The following is an 18,159-nucleotide window of genomic DNA, read 5'->3' as shown; positions in this document are numbered from 1 at the left end:
TAAAGAAATCTCATGCATAGAATTACTTCCTTCTTTAATGGAGGTAGAACAGAGAACAGGTTGTTGTGTTTTGTTTAAAAAAAATATTAATACAAGAAAGTAATTTCCTTCATCCTTCCAAACCCTTTGCTATTGTTTTCTTCTCAATTTTTAATTTCAGTGAAATGTAGGCAATCTTCACTGAGTCAATCTGTTGTACGTTTTACCACCTCAGCATCAAATAGAGCTAAATATTATAGATATCTTCTGAATGAAAGGCTATTTTCTGTTCTGCATTACACTGATACCAACCAACAATTTCCTCTTATTACATCATTAAGTAGGCTACCAGAGCAATTATTCACAAACATATACCATTGCATCAAAACTGTGACTAGCACATGTTAGATCATCTCCTGTATTTTTAAAATTATTTTTGATTCAAGAAGCATGGTGATTTTTAGACTAATTGTGTATATATAAAAAAGAAACCACAGAATAAACACTTCAGAGAAAAATTCTTAAAATTACTTACTATACACATCAATAATATTGTGATGTTGTGAGAAATTATAAGAAACCCCACTAAATCTTGATTCCTGCTTCCTTACAGGCAAATAATGTATAAATTTGGGTAAGATAGGCCAGTAGGTTCAAACCTATCATGGACAGATTTCTCACCAGCACAAAGACACAAGCTTCATTTCCTAAAGAAGTAAGACAGAACCAGAGGCTCTCCTAATGACAGTTTATCTGGAAAGAGCATCGGGAATTTGGAATATTCTAAGAAATACCATTTTCAAGTGTTTCTGGTATGAACAGTAGTGGATCAATACAGATTGCACACCCTACTGCCATTCCCAGTCTGTGCATCCCCAGAACACTTCTATTTGGGCAAAGAGGATATATGCAGAAGGCTCACTGAAATTTCAAGATAGCCACTGCTTCAGCTATTTCCTTTGTAGGCCAAGGAGAAGGATGGGTCAGAGGCACTGCTTCTCTCAGAAGCAAACACAGCTTTATATAGCTCAGCTCTGTAAGGGACTGAGTTTGGCACTCAGCTCCTGTTAATATTAGAGCTCAGCTTCTCTGACTCTCTCTGAGTTCAAATGGGAACCTCTGACTCAAAGGGCTGATTCAGGATTTACAGTTGCAGAGGTTCCTTTAACAAACTCTGAATTCTGGTGCTTACCTGAAGGAAGCTGGTTCTTGGCTTAGTTTTCCATTTAATTCCTCCTTCATTGATGACTTCCTCCTCCCTTGATCAGCTTCAGGGGAAGCTCACCCCTACAAAACACAAGGGATTTTCAGGTCCTGCAAGATGTCAGGAGGAATTCCTGCCTACCCAATCCCTGCAGGGCTGCATGCTGTTTAACATCCTCCTCAATGGTCTGGATGATGGGACTGAAAGCACCTTCACCAAATCTGGTGGTGGCACCAAACTGGGTGGTGCATTGAACATGTCAGCAGGGATGTCTTACAGACAGAGCTGGACACGCTGGAAGAGTGGGGCAGAAAGAACAGTATGAAGTTTGACAAAGACAAGTGCAAGGCTATGCCCCTGGAATGGCATCACCAAAGCTCCCAGGACAGGCTAGGATCCATCTGTCTGAGGAGGAGCCTTGGTGAAAGGGCCCTGGAAATCCTGGTGGACGAGATAACACAAGCCTGCAGTGTGCTGCTGCAGCAAGGAAGGCAAATCGGATCCTAGGCTCTGTCCATGGAGCAGAGACAGAGTCATGATCATCCCAGCCTAGTCTGCACTTGTCAGGCCACACTGCACCACCATGCCCAGTGCTGGTATGCACCATTCAAAAAAGACAGACACATTGGAGAGAGCTCAAAGGAGGGCCACAGAGGTGATCAAAGAGCTGGAGAACCTGCTCTGTGGGAAAGACTTAAGGAGTTAGGTCTTTTCACCCTGGAGAAGAGGGGGCTCAAGGGAATCTCATCAGAGTTTTCCACTTCCCAAAAAGCAGCCACAAAGCACAAGAATGCTCACTCTTCACAAGGACACACATGGAGAGGACAACGAGCAAAGGGCACAAGCTGTACTCAGAGAGGTTTCATTTTGATGTAAGAGAGGAATTATTTACAGTGAAAACAACCAGTGTCCCATGGCCTCAGTGGAGTCCCCATCATGGAGGTTTTAAAGTCAAGTGGTCAGGGTGCTAAACAGGAGATGATTTTTCAAGGTCCACTCCAACCTGAGCTAAATTATAATAAGTGCTTTACCAAATTATGTGTACTAAAATGAGAAGCCACAGGAAAGAAGGTCAGTGCTTTCATGGCTCTTATTTTTTTAACAGGACACAGTGCCAGCTGCTTCATTAGCAAGTATGTTGCAACCTTATAATACAAAAACCCTCACAAGTGGGCATTTCAGACATGCAATGAATTCACAGCAATTCAAAAAAGGAGCTACAGAATAATACATGAAATATTTTCCAAAAGGATTTTATATTAAGTTCATTGAAGTGTAAAAAAAAAAAATAGGCAGAATGTTAGAAGATAGATATTCAGCCACAAAATACAGTTTTATATTTTGTTTGTTACTGGTTTTTATTTTGTTAAAGCATAAAATAGAGTTAGCAGGATTATTATATGCAGCCATCATTATCGTACTCTAAGTGCATGCACTTAGTCTTTTTCTGCTATGATAAGAAAGAACCCATTCCATCTTACAGGCTCACTGTGTAATTTGAAAACAGGGTAGAGAAAACTGGGTGGAATACCTTTCTTGTTGTCCTTGACATCCTTTACTATGTTTAATTCCAAGTGGTCCTCAGCATTCCTCATGACATCTCTGCATACTCTGACAAGGTTCCCATAATCCCCCCAAACAGCCTGTCCCTTTTTCAGTATTTTGTGTACTTGCTTCTTCCTTTTGGGCTTTGCCAGAAGCTTTTTGCTCATCCATGCAGGTCTCCTGCTCTGCTTTGTGTGATTTCTTATTCATGTGGATGCACCAGTCTTGAGGTTAGAGGAAGTGATGCTTGAGTATTAACTAGGACACCCTTACCTTCTAGATCCCTAACCCATAGGATTCCTCCAGGTAATTCCTTGAGGAGGCCAAAGGTATCTCTCCTGAAGTCAAGGGTGGTGATCCTACTCATTGCCTGGCTTCCTCCATGCTAGATCCTGTGCTCCATGGCACTGCGGCCAAGGCTGACCCAACATTCACATGGGTAATGGTTGGACTTGGTGAACCTGCAGGTCATCTCCAACCTTAGGGATTCTATGATTCACCAGCCAGTCCTTCCTTGTTTGTCAGTACAAGTCCAGCAGAACACCTCTCCTTGATGGCTCCTCCACCACCTTGTCAAAGTGACCACGAGTTGTTTTTCCAGCAGAGCTCAGGGTGGTGAAAGTTCCCAAAGAGCACCAGAGCCTGTGACTGTGAGGCTCCTTCAGCTGACGGGAGAATTCCTCACTGACTTCCTCCTCCTAACAGGGTGGCCTGTAGCAAACACCCACAGCAGTGTCACCCACATTGTCCCTGAATTCTTACCTGTAAGCTCTTGTCTTGTTCCTCACCCAGCCCGAGGCAGAGCTTGGTACATCCCAGTTGCTCTCTCACATAAAGAGCAGTTCCACCACCTCCCCTTGCTGGCCTGTCTTTCCTAAAAAAAAGGAGCCATCCATGAGAGCACTCCAGTCATGTGAGCTATCCCACCATGTCTCTGTAACTGCAGTGAGAATGTGCACACTGATCTCTAATTCTGCTCATTTTTCCCCATGCTGTGTGTGTTGGTGTACAGGCATTTCAGAGATGTAATTGATACTGCTGCCAAAACACTCGGATAAAAAACACTTTGGAGTCTCCTCAGTATACACACAAAAAAAGAAAATAAGCTAAAAAAAAAAAAAAAAAAAAAAAAAAAAAAAAAAAAAAAAAGTAACAAGTCCCCACTAAAAGGCCTGGTTTGCAAGACAAATGCAGGAATTGGTTTTGTTCTACCCATCCTTCCAAAAGACAAAGGACAGAATATCCTAGATGTGGATGGCAATGACACAATATTTGATCAAGGAGAGGCTTCATCTGGCTGCTTGCAAAGCTACCTGACTTTTTGTGCACAGAAACTTTGTGCTCTGAGTTTTGCAGTATTTATAAAGTAGAAAATTTCTCAGGAGCAATGTTAGAGCTTTATCCTAGAGAACCAGCACTGCTACATTATATGAGCATCTTGATTCTATGCCATTTTCAAAACTATCTGTTACTGCTGGTAGCCGAACATGAATTTGCAGGCTTCAAAATGAGTGTTCCCTCCCACTTCTATCCAAGGAAAATATATGTTTACTATATACAATCTTTTCTGATATTACTTCAAAGGACTTGAACTTCCAGAAGAAGATGACTCATTTGTTTTGAATGAAAGATAGAAATTTCTATTAACTACTAGCAAATCGTTGGAAACTCTTCAAGAAAAAAGCAAAAAGCAGTATCTCATTGAGTCCTTTGGATTGCTGTCTTTGGAATTACCACACACATTTATTATATAGCACCAAGTAAATCCAGATAAAGCCTGCGTTTTATCCTTTCTATTTTCCCCATCTACACCCACTGTATTCCTTAATATATTTTTTAATGGGTAAAAAGGAATAAATGTGAAACACTTACCAGAGGAACATGTTACCTTATTTCTGATTGTTGTCTTTGTTCTGTGTTTCCTAGAAGTTACTTGGGGATATTTTGTTTTTACCTGATGGAAATAAATATTTATTTTTCAAGTACAGAAAATCATTATTTGGTGGAACACTTCAGCAAGATTGTAAAGTTTAGAACTACTGTTCTATGGGTGTCTTCTAATCAACTTTCACTTATTTATTATCAGTGTAGGAAGGCCATCAGAAGATTTTGGGATTGTTTTTAAAGAGTTTGAACCATCAGTTAATTTTTAATTTCTTTTGCTGTTACATGTAAACATGTATAAGGCAAAAAATATTGAATTTAGTACTTACCAAGTCACCCCCACTGGATCACTTCTGTACGTTGTAAGTCAGAGTAAAACTGTTACCATCTTAGTCAATGATATAATATTAATTTGCAAAAAAAACCCCTAAAATAAGAAAGCTTCATACCTCTTTTGGGACTATCGGGACCCTCTTTCAGACTACTTATAGGTTCATGAAGACATCATTGCAGTTCAGGTGTGTAATTACCCAAATTAGGGATCACTGAGGTCTCAAGAAAGGGATTCTGAGTATTTGTTAGCAATTTCTCTCTCTGCTGAAAACACATGCAGCTAAGAACTTGTATTCAGAGTCTTGGTTAAATTCTAAAGATTAATGGTGCAAATGCCTCTTTATTAAAAAAAATAAAATAAAATTACACTTGCCTATATTACCTAGAAGCCTTTAAGAACAGATTAAAGGTTTGTTCTTCAGAACTTCAGCCACCAATGCCTGACTTTATAAGCCAATCTTCACTGAAAGATTATATTCTTCCCTTTTTACAAATAGTAGTAGTTCATCATGCACCTCAAAATTTAATTCTCTAAATATACAAATGCTGAGGTAAAACAAATGGGTAGTTTTTCTTTAGGTTAGTTCTGTGTGTTTCCTTCCTTCCTTCCTTCCTTCCTTCCTTCCTTCCTTCCTTCCTTCCTTCCTTCCTTCCTTCCTTCCTTCCTTCCTTCCTTCCTTCCTTCCTTCCTTCCTTCCTTCCTTCCTTCCTTCCTTCCTTCCTTCCTTCCTTCCTTCCTTCCTTCCTTCCTTCCTTCCTTCCTTCCTTCCTTCCTTCCTTCCTTCCTTCCTTCCTTCCTTCCTTCCTTCCTTCCTTCCTTCCTTCCTTCCTTCCTTCCTTCCTTCCTTCCTTCCTTCCTTCCTTCCTTCCTCCCTCCCTTCCTTCCCTTCCTTCCCTTCCTTCCCTTCCTTCCCTTCCTTCCCTCCCTTCCCTTCCTTCCTTCCCTTCCTTTCCTTCCTTCCTTCCCTTCCTTTCCTTCCTTCCCTTCCTTTCCTTCCTTTCCTTCCTTTCCTTCCTTTCCTTTCTTTCAGCATAGCAGTTCAATAATTGCTGAAAATTTACAGGCTCCATTTTCCCTAAATAACTGAATAAAGCAAATTAAATAAACCAGAAAAAAAGTCAGACATATGCCTGTCAGGCAGGTACCTTACTAGTTTTCTTGAATAATTTAATAATATTTATCAAATAAGCTTTGTAGACACTGAAAAAACAGGAAGTATTATAAACTGTGAAAATAGTTTGCCTGTTCTCACTAGAAATCTACAGAAATTTCATAAAAGTTTCTGTAATGGACACTTGTGTCAATGTAGATTTTCCCAGCATGATGAAAATAGGAATATTTATGCTTATTCTTTTTGCAGTCGATTTTCCTCTATGTGTCCTGGATATCATTAATGTATCACTGCAAAAAGAATTAATATCAGTAGCTGCAGAATCTGGCGTGACCCACATGTTAACAAATAAATTAAGTAATCTGGGTGGTCTAAAGTTTTGCCTCCACTGTCGGGTAAAGATATCCACACATTCCTAAAATAGACCTTTGCCTTTCCATTTGTTTTTGGCTAACCAAAATGGCTTTTTGTAGTCTTTGGAAGTTAGTAAATACACATTTTGGTGAAGGTTATAAAGAAATCTTTCATAACCAAAACCCTGATATTGAAAAACTACATATTTTGACAGACATCTCAGTTGCAAGATGATATTCTGTGGCAAGAAGAGTGTTTTGCCAATAGGAGGTTTTAAAACACTGAGAATTTTAAAGGTTGTATCTGGTATTTTGAATTAGGAACAATGAGTAGGTGAGCAAAGGTGGATTGGGGCAGGGTAAGAAGGGACAAAGTTATCTTTTGACTTGCAAATGCCTCCCTAGGCTATAGGAAAAGCCATTTAAACAGAAGTAACATTTGTTTCGCCCACTTACCTTTAGGCTTGTTGTCTTTCAAATACAACGCCACCTTGAACAACAATTTCTTATGTACACACCCTGCAGGGTGGACATGGAAAGTTATTTACTTACCCAGTGGTGAAAACATGCCAATTCTAGTTACTTCACAGAAATTGAGAATGCCATATTTGTTTATAAGGGGAGGACTTCTGTGCTCCACCAGCTTTAGGTTGTCAATTCTGACTTGTTAGGAATTCTTTGTAGGTGTACCAGTTTGGGCTGGGATAGATTTCATTTCCTTCACAGCAGCTCATGTGTTTGAAAGCACACCAGTGTTTCAGCTATTGCTGAACACCATTGAGTCTTTCTCTGTTCCCATTGGAGTGTACAAGAAGCCAGGAGAAGGCCTAGCCTGAATATATCAATATTCTTTGTATCTGATTGGTGTGGCAGACTATCTGCTCTGGCTTCCTCACTGACTTTGTCAGAAAATTTGTTTATGTCCAGTAAATGCAGCCTCCTTTCAAAAATTTCTGCTGGTAACTGATATTCTAGGCCCCTGTCAGTAGAATCAGCACAGCAGTGATAGGAAGTACATTCTGCAAGTTTTATAAGCAGGTATTTATCCTCACTGATTAATTCAAGACTCAGGTGAAATTGAACTTCAGCTGAATGTAGAGAGATAAGATGAAAGAACAAATTTCAAAAGAATATTGTCACAATTTAGCTTATAATCTTTCAAGTTTTTTGTACTAACATTAAAACGATCTCTAGAGTTGCACAGGCAAACAGCTGGTAAAGGCTTGCTGTTTGTATTTTAAGAGCTGAACTTGAAGCATCAGTGATTGCAAGATTTCTCTGTCTGCTGTGGGGAAACAAAGCAAGTGCTTTCTCTGCCTTATTTAGCAGCAAACATCTTCTGAGTGATTGGAGAACTTCCCTTGACCCCTTCTTCCTTTGCTCCTCTCACATAGACCAAGATACCTCAGTTTTAAATTAGGTCATTCCAGGTTTCCACTGGGAAAAATAAATGCTTTAGGAGGAGGAACAGAATGGAAGGAGGATCATTGTCCCATCTGTTAAATGGCATGATGTCCTTGACTAGACACTAATCAAAATGACAGTGTTTTCCTTATTTTCATTCTTTACCATGCAAGCAAACTGAAAATGCAAAAATAAGTAATACCTTTGCCAAGTGATTCTGAAGAATATTACTTTTGATTAATCCTTTTTCTGTTACAGACTTCAACATGAAGAAAATTGGTTTGTTAATAAAACAAACCCCTAACCATTAAGTAGAAAAATTCATTTTATTGTTTCCATTCATGAATGTGGTTCCAAATTTCAAACTGTGCTTGTTAAAATGTGGTTTTCCTTTTTTACTTGTAACCCTGGTAAGAAAAAGTCAGTTACTGAAAAAAAAAAATAGAAACAATGCTGAAAGATTGTGCATAAAAGAACACAACATTTATTAGAGTTGGTTTCTTCTATTGTAAAGGTCCTATAGATACTGTGCACATAATACTTTCTAAATGTGTTTACTGTCCTTTCTGAAGGCTAAGAAAAACTTATCCTTTGAAGTGGCAGTTCTGTTTTTTTCTCACATGAACCACAGATATTAGAAATAGCTAGATAATTTTCTCTTCTATGACTTCTGTCACCACAGAGATCTTCCTCTTGGTCTCTTTAAAGAGCATCACATTTTTCTGTCAGTTTTCACTGTGTGGTCTACAGTTAGCAAATGACATTCATGGTTTATATAAATGAAATTTACTCATTTTGTGTATATTTATGGTTAGCTTGCTTATTTTATTAGCATTTTATTCCTGCATTAACTCCCATTTGAAAAATGTATGTGATATTTAGGGAAATTTTAATGCTTTGAAAGACATTTCAATATTTAGAGTTGTCTAGAATATTTTTTATTAGACTTTTGTAAACTAAGATCTTTAAAATGCAATTGGTGTCAACCATGAAGCCTTGTGAGTCATTCTGGGCTATTAAGAAGCAGATTCATCTTTTCTCGAGACAGCATTTTTAAAACAAAATACTAATTCATAGAATATTCAGAAAATACTAAATAGCAACATAGTCCTCTCATTTGCAAAACAATCCCACTGTACGCAATGTGAATTCCATTTGTTTTTGTGCACTTTCATGCATCCCAATCACTGTTTATTGCTGAGTCTGATGCATTGGATATTTGCCATATTGAGTTTTGCTGAAATAGTTCTCACCCTTTGCCTTTTTGTTTCCCTTCTTTCAGTTCAGTTTGCTCTGAACTTCTCCCTCCCAACTCTGCAACCCCACCCTGGCAATGAAACTGCTCAGAAAGATTTAGGACTTGGCTGAAAACTGTATCACCACTCCTTGGGGTGTAGAACTCTTGTCTCAGTCATACATCAATCAGTTCTTTTTAAATAAGCCTTACCTTCACAGCAAACGCAGTATGAAGAGGTGTTAACCTCCAAGCTTCCTCATTAAGCTGTGTTTAAATAGGTTTAAATAGGTTTCAAAAAAAAATCCCTAAATTTAGGGTTCTAACTCTGTATTAGACTACCTTAATATATTATTCGATTACCTGTGAATTCTAATTAACCTCTTTGCATCCACTTGCATGAAATAATATCTTTTTGTAAATTTGTGATGCTTACTCTTCACAGCTCCGCATTTATTTAAGATGGGACTAAAAAAGTCCAAACTGTCAGTCTATATCCAACCTTATCTAGGAAGAATCTCCAAGTAGCTTTACCTTATAACACTCATCAAGCATTTATAATTCATGCAATTTAAAACTGCTACAGTCAGATTTAAGAAAAAAATATAAGATTACTGTTCCTCCCCAAAATATTACTTTTGAAATGACAATCAATCGTAACAATCTCTCATTCACCCTCACCTTCCCCTCTTTAGGAGATTTTTAAGACAAGTATGAGTGTCTTTAGTTATTAGCATAAATAGGGTCATGAAAATTTGTATTTTCTAGTTTCAGTTACAGTTGGGATCACTCCTTTGGCTCAGTTCCCATTTGCTGCATTGTTTTCAGCAGAGCATGACCACAACACCTCAGTGCCACTCCACCCCGTGTTCCACATCTCCCCTGTCATGGTACACAAAGCTCCCTCTCTGTTTCTGCTCCTGAGGTGTGCAGACAGTTTGTCCCTGGTGAACCACAGCCAGAACAAGCATGCCCTCTTACTGAACTTTGTTTTTCAGTATTTTACCCACAGCTGCCCAGGGAATGGTAGAAACATCTCCTCTGGAAACATTCAAAAATGTGTGAAGGTGGCACTTGGGGACCTGGTTTAGTGGTGCTGGGTGAACAGCTGGACCTCACCATCTTAGGGGTCTTTTCCAACCTTAACAACACTGTCAATAAATTGTATTCACTGGTGTTGCTTTTTCAACCATGACATTCACTGTGATGCAGCACATGAATAAAAGCACGTAATTCCATGTGTATCTTTGTTAGGCTACCAACAAACATATCTGAGGGAAAACAGGAGAACTGGGATAAACTACAATTACCCAGACTGGCCTTTGAACACAACACAGAAATCTGTGGTGGGTTCATGCAATGAGGATTATGAGATGCTGATGAGTGCAGGCACACAGAACAGCTTGTTTGGGAAGCCAGCCACAGGAGCTCCTCCTCTTTCAGTGTCTGCCCAGTGCTTAACACAGCCCTGGCAGCAGTCCAGCTGCAGCTTTTTGCCTTGCAGTGGGTGTCAGGTATGAAGCTCTCCATGGACCTTTACTACAGATGTTGTGGAGGTTACATGGTCTTGACTTCTCTCCAAGCCATTCAGCTGTATGGCAGCCTTTCCCTTAAAACTGCCCTTACCCTACACCTCTCATTTTTTGCTGGATATATTTCCCTTTCTGTAATTTTTCATTTTTTCCTTTGCTGGGGGGTTTTTCCATTACCTATATACGTTTTCAAACTTTGCCTGTTTTGTCACGGGCACATTCCTGTCATAAAGGTTCATCTTTACTCTGTATTGAATAAGTAAGGATTTGGATTCAGAATCCCTTCAGGTGCTTTAAATCTTAGGAAATTAAAATGTTGTTGGTACACATTGTGAAATACCTTTTAAAAATATCTTGGGATGTAAAAGTCAACAATCCTTGGCACCAGTGCTGAACCCTCTTTAATTTTTATCTGATTTCATGCAACTTGTAAGTAGCCCAAAATGGGCTGACATTCATGCAAGAAAAGACAGTGGGTCCTGGGGAGTTCCTTCACATCACTGTAGAATGAACCTTTAACTCACAGAATCACAGACTGGCTTGGAAAGGACCTTTAAGGAACACCTTGCTCCAACCCCCCTATTGTGGGCATGGACATCTTCCAACAGATCAGATGGAGCTCAAAGCTCCATCGAGCCTGACACTTCCACAGCACAAGCCACTGACTTTTTACTTCCTCTAGCAGTACTGCCTCTGCAAGACCTGAGGATGAAGAGAAGAACAAGAGCAGCACAAAAGCCAAAAACTGACAGGGACTCTTTTTAAGACCTCTCTAAATTAATTTTTGAACAGTGAATATCTTGTGGAAAACAAGATTTGAGACAGGAAGATAAAAAGAAAGATTGCAAATAGTTATTGTAAAACACAGGAAATAGGATTCCTGATTCAAGTTCAAAATATCTGCAGACATAAAATATAGGAGAGGTATGTTCTGTCTCTTGAATCTATTATCTTTTGAATTAAGAAATCTGAGACCTATAAAGTCTTAGGAGAAACTATAAAGGAAAAAAAAAAATCTTATTTTGAATTCTTGCTTCCACAACATCATGATTTTCATTTCTGCAATAGTTTTGTGAGCCAGTGGTGTGGTGCCAATTCAATCAGCTCATAATGCAGCTCTGTTTCATTTGCTACAGGAATTTTGAGTATAATCTAACAGCAAAATTACTCTTTTTGCATTTTCCTAATGAAATGATGCATCCTCCATCCTCTGAATATTCTGATATGCCAAATTTTTCCTATGTCACAAATAACAAATGTATCTTCATATGATATAAAAAGGAGAAAATAAGCTTCTTGAGCATCTTGGAGTCTGGATTGGGGTTTTTCTGTCCTAGATACCTTTAGCCTTTTTTTTGCATTGTTACCACCTAATGGTCATAATGTCTTGTCTTAACTCTAATGGTAGTAATTTTGTTTCACTCATGTCCAGCTTTCAGACAGAATTCATACAATAGCTTTTATCTTTTTTATAAAAAAAACTAGAATAGTAGTAAAATACTAAAATTACTGCCAGACTTTCATCACCCATTTTTTCAGTTTGCATGGTAAAGTCTTTTTCCTCAGTGTTCTTGAAATTCTAATGACAAAGAGGGTTATGATTAATTTGTAGACAGAATACCCCTTTTGTAAATGCATACTGCTCAATAAATGAACAAGCTGCTTACAGTAATTAAAGTAATGTCATGCTGTGCTCAAATTGCTTGTGCTAATAAAGCTAATTGGCAACAGCAAGCATTAACTGTGATTAGTCATATGCATCTAATGTCATCATCAGTGCTTATAATTTTCTACACAGAGGGAATTTCACATCTGTTTTAGATCACTTGTCTGTTGCCTGCATTGGTGTCCTTTCTGATATTATTAAATCAGAGATTCTTTTACTACAATAGATGATAAAAAAGTTGATTTTCTTATTTCAAAGAAAGAACTGCGTAGTAGAGGATATGAAGCCTTTCCAAGTAATTTATTCTGAAATAAGTGCTTGATTTCAGTTAAATTAGCAAATCTGCATTTTCCTTCTTTTGCATGTAGTCTGATATTCCCTTCAATAGAATGTAGACTATTTGCAATAGAACATTCATTTTCTTAATTTAGACTGCACACTGTATTTCCCCATTAAATGGATGAGTCAAAAGATCCATTTTGTATTTGTTTTGGAAATTTGCAAGCAATCACCAGCAGGAAGACAATCTTTTGCACCATACAGTAACTCTTAGCTGTAAATAGAACAATAATGATTTGCTGTGTCTATCTAAAAAGGTAAACGTTAAATTATGAAGAATCAGGGGGCTGAAAGTGGATTTTTAGAGACCAAAATTATCCAATAGTTCATACAAGTGTTTTTCATGAGTTACATTTACTAGACATCTTCAATTTGCATAGCTTTCTAAGTTCTCTGTCCAAATGGGTTTCGTATTTTCCTACAAATACGAAAGTGTTCTCCAGCTGAAGTTTTTTCCTGTGCTGAATAAATATTTCATGTGTTAATCTGTTTGCTACAGTTCTTAGTTTGCTTTTGTCCAGCTGCTTGGATACATTGATCTATGCTTAGCTGATGTCCAGCCTTATGGCTCACAGTTTCACGGACTACGTAAAAATGCGGAGCTATCCTGTCAGCTCAGGATGAGCAAAGGCAAACCAATCCACCCCAGCTTACACAGAGAGAGATCTCAAGGAAAGCAAAGACAGCATGTGCTCTATGAACAGCTCTAGTCAGCCCTCTTTTTTTTTTTTACAGCAGTTTACCTGCCTTTTTCCATTTCAGATTTTAGTTCTATGTCCATTATTCAAAATGTTACCTAGCTGACTGCAATTTCTTTTTTTCTTTTGCATTTCAGAGTATGATCAGGTCATGGTCTTTTCTCACTATTTTTCATTTTCTAGGACTAAGTTCCAGAGGTACCCATAAAAGTCCTCATGAATTTGGAATTTGACATGATTATACTCACAAGCATCACTGTGACCCAACTCTGTGGTAAATGTGCTGATAGTATGAGCACTCTTTCATAGAAGAATCTTAAGTTTCACAATATAACTTAATTGTAAACAGGTAAATCTTTACCCATAACAAAACATGCCGTTTTCAATCAGCTTCAATTTCCTGGATTGCTTTTGCCTATGTAGGCCATAAATGGTTTCCTTTTGTTTGGGTCTTTGAAGATCCAATAAAAATCAAGGATACACATTTGAAATCAAATGTAGAACTGCAGATATTAACTTCCATTTTATCAGATGATGTCATCAACATTATTTTTTTTTAAATTATCTAATGAACTTGTTTGGGAGCTCAGAGTACAGTTATCATATGGCTCACTTCTACCTATGTGAGTGAGCATCTGCATGGTATTTAGTTGCTGGCTCTAAACATAGGTTGTAATAAGGAATAAAATTAGAAATAAGCAGATAAATGCAATCTTTTTGGCAAACATGGAAAGTTAAAGGGAAGCTGTATCTCACAACTGTGAGATTCCGTATTACAAATGGGGTTGTGACCTTTAAAGCTAATCCTAACAACAGAAATAGAACATACATGTAAATGCATTTTTTAAAATGACTGATCAGAATTCATCTGCATCTGAAGCATTTGATTTGCCTGGTGCTACTTTAAGATGTCACAGGATAGTTATTTAATTCCTCTAAACTTTTCTAGTCACGGATTCATCTTGTTACCCTTCTCAGTTTGAAAGCTTTAAGGTTCTTGCCCTCAATTTGGATTTTACAATCTACAGTTACTCACCAGCCTAACAGGTAAGTAGAGCAGTAAGGGGCAAGTTGACCTGCCTGAGAAGGAAATGCAGCACACTGCTTCTTATGTAAGTGCTGTTCACTGCTAAAGAATATCACTTACATTTTATTTGTACTTAATGTTCTGCTGACTAAGAAGCAGGAAAATTGAAAGCATGATTACAAAGCTGGTCTTTCTCTTGCCTTCCCCAACACAAAATCAATCTATTGGCACAAGGATGGAGGAATGGGAGTAAAGAGCATTCTAGGGAGAGAAAACTCAAAGTGTTTTTGTGAAAGGATTGTCTGTATCGCTCAGTTAGTTAATGTAATTACACCATTACACATGACAGGCATTTCCCTAGGCTTTCCTGATAACCATTGGAGAAACAGGCTCCTCTAGAGGATCACTCAGGATGTATAATTAGTGCAGCTCAGGAATACTGCCTTCTCAAACATAAAAACCAGTTAAGTCACTTCTCTCAGACTAAATAAATATGACAAGGTACTAATAAATGGATATAGGCAATTGAGGTTTTAGAAGTTAACCTTAAATCAACTAGTAATGTTTGCTGATGCCAACAACACACCAGTCATTCACAAAAATTGTTATCCTGGCCATTGTTCACATGTTTTCTGCAGAAAATTTTTCAGCAATACAAAAGTGCCCAGTTCTGACTAAATCTCAGTTTAATGACTTGCTAGACCTTTTCAATTTTAGCATATGGGGAGCATTATAAATTCCCTGGCAGTACTTCAGTACTACAGCCAAGACTCCTGAGTTTTTGTTGGTTTTTTTTTTTTTTTTCAAATAGAATCTTTTAAGATAAAATTGTCCATCTTTTTCTTTCATATACTTTCACAGCCACAAGTCAGATTTATATTAGTGATTGCAGCGTGATGGATGATATGTGTGATTGAGGAGTTTTACTACGCTGTTTACTGTGTGTGCTCAAATTGTGTTCCCTTTCCTGGTTTTGGAAGGACAGCTGTCCTTCTTTCCATATGTCTTTCAGACATCTCCTTTCAGATGTCTTTTAATATCACATTAACAGCTGTTGGAGAACATGGCACTACTACTGACTATCTGAAGTTGTAAATATCTGTAAAACTTGATGAAAATAACAAAAGCTTTGATCTCAAACCCATTTGAGCATTCATATTTTTATTTAACAGCTCTAACCTATGACAAATATGATTGGATCTTCTAACTTAACAAATGCCTTCCTTTAAAGAAACTGACAGTAGTAAAATATACTATAGGAACGGATTTAGAGACTTTAAAATACTTATAAACTGTGTAGAAATGCATCGTGGGGGGAAAAATGCTGTAGGTGGGATGAGTGGTCATGTTTTCCCTTCTCATTGTAACTTGGCTGTGCAGCTCAGAAGGTTTTGAAGTATTGGCTACTACTACCTAAGCAAATTGAACTGTACAAAGCCTCACCAAACTTCATGTCACCCCCCTCCATTTAATTGATTTCACTTTGGTTCAGATTTTTTTTTTCTTTTTATTAGCATTTCATGTCTTCAATTTCTTCTCCTGTCTTTTACTTTCACATTCTTCCCTGATTCCAGCATCTCAGTTAAGTATAGTTTTGGTATGTTTTACTTATTTTCAGTCTCCCATACAGGAAAAATACATCCTATTTGGATTTCTAACACTTTGTCATTTCTCAAGAAGTGAGTGAGGGAAGGGAGGAGAAACAGATAAAAATTTAAACATCAATGATCTTAACCATGCTCTGTGAAGTCAAGTTAAACAGAACTTTTCACAGAGCATGTGACAGACCCAGAGTTCAAGAAGATCTAGAATGAAATTCTAGTCTTTGTTACAAAGATTTGTATAAGAGATGTTTTTAGTTACCTCTTTCAGCTTTTATTTAGCAGCCATCACATCTATTTAACTTGTAACATCTATGAAAAAAGAACTTTTACTTCATAAACACCTATGTCTTGTCTATGTGGTCTTTGCAGTCCTGGTAACGGATTCATTCTATCTTTCCACAATCCCAAATAGTTCTGTGAAATCTTCCATGAGACATGAGGCAAAAGAGAACGACAAATGCAATACTGCCAGGATTCTTGACAGAGAGCAAGCAAGAGCTTGCTGTAAATAATTCAAAACCTGCAAACATTTATCTGTCAGCCTGCTTGTTATTTTCATCCTCTGACTATAAAAAAAACCACAACATTTCTAGCACTGGTTCCTTTTCCTTTACTTCTGTAAGAAATTATCCTGATAAAGCACTTGGAGAATAAGGATGCAAGCCTCTTCTAATGAAAAGCATTAGGAAATACTGACACGGATTCTGCTCTCCCCTTTGCTTCTTAGACTAAGAGCAGTTTGTTTCAAAGTTCAAGTATTATTACTGTAGGATTTCATCAATCCCATCCTCAGCCACCACAGAAGCTGCTATGAGGCAGCAGCAGACAGTGACTCCTAGAGTTATTCAGTACACTGAACACCCAATAAATGCCTGTCAGCTTAGCAGTCTCATTACCTTCCTTTCTCCTCAACAGAAAAGCTGTAGCTAACAGAAATGCTAATTTTTGAGTTTCTAAGACATTCTTAGAGGTTTGCAGCACACATCAAGGTCACAGATTGTTTATAAACAAGTCATTCTTGCTCCATTACTCTTTCTGCTCTGAGTTCAAAAAAGCTTTTTTGTCATAAAAACATACAATGAAGATTGTCAGACAGCAGTATTCAAGCAGTGAATTACTGGTTTGTGTCAAAGCTAGAGCAAATCAGAAGTCCAGAGGTCATACTAAGTCCTACAGTCAGATAAGTACCTGTGGAATACTCAATGACACATATGGCTGGACATTATGACAGTCACAAAAATAATCTTAAAAATTAACTAGTTACTCTTTCAAACATGCCATGTTATCAATTGTCTTTTATGAGTAAATGAAGACTAAATTCACAGTCCTCACAACAAATTTAGACAGAAGAAGGTTTTCTAAGACAACTGATGTTAACACAAAATTAATAACCTAATTTTGTCTAGCAGCAGCAATCATTCAAGCTTCTGAATCTTCACATTCCAGGGGGCCAGATGTCACTACATAACACACAGCCACACCACAACTATGAATTCTGACTTCATTACACAACTTATTCAGAGGATTTCATTAGTGTCTATTTTCTTCACCTATTGCAACTCAACAACTCAACTTCAGTCTTTTCTTTTCATGAATAACGTGCCACAGGCATCACTGCTATGAACTATGAAAAAGAATTCTCCCAGGAGCCCAAGTCCATTTCAGGATTCATGTTTAGAGCAATGCATTATTTCACAGGCAGCTGGCCAGAAAGATTTCATCTTTTTCCAGCTCACTGAAGTGCTACAATCACCAAAAAGTGAAATGAGACCTAGCCTGAGATGAAGAACTTCAAACTGCCTTCCCATAAAATCAAAGCTTTATTTCTTTCAAGCCAGTATCCCGATACTTGAAAGCAATCACTTTTCCATTTGAGTGCTGCCTACCTTTTTGCACACTTGTGAACACAAAGACTTCTCACTCCCAGTGAATGTTTTAATGTGACTAGATGATCTAGTTTCTGTACAAATGTCACACTACACCACCATCACTTTCTTGATTCCTTTCTAGACACTGGGCACAAATGTGTATCCAGAAGCAGCATCTACTCCTCTCACTGAAGGAACTGGTTAGTCACTTAACACATAGTCCATATCTTCTCGTATGACAAAAAAGGATATTTGAGAACAGCTCAGATGGAAAAGCACCAAGCATGCACATGTACAAAGTCAGGCTTAACATAACCCCTGCCCTGCACTTAGTTTTACAATCTAAGTCCCTTCCTCAGTTACTCCATTCTAGATCA

This window comes from Prinia subflava, chromosome 5 (genome assembly GCF_021018805.1).
Source record: "Prinia subflava isolate CZ2003 ecotype Zambia chromosome 5, Cam_Psub_1.2, whole genome shotgun sequence".
NCBI lineage: Eukaryota > Metazoa > Chordata > Aves > Passeriformes > Cisticolidae > Prinia > Prinia subflava.
The sequence above is the reverse complement of the archived record's forward strand: the minus strand, read 5'-3'. Positions refer to the sequence as shown.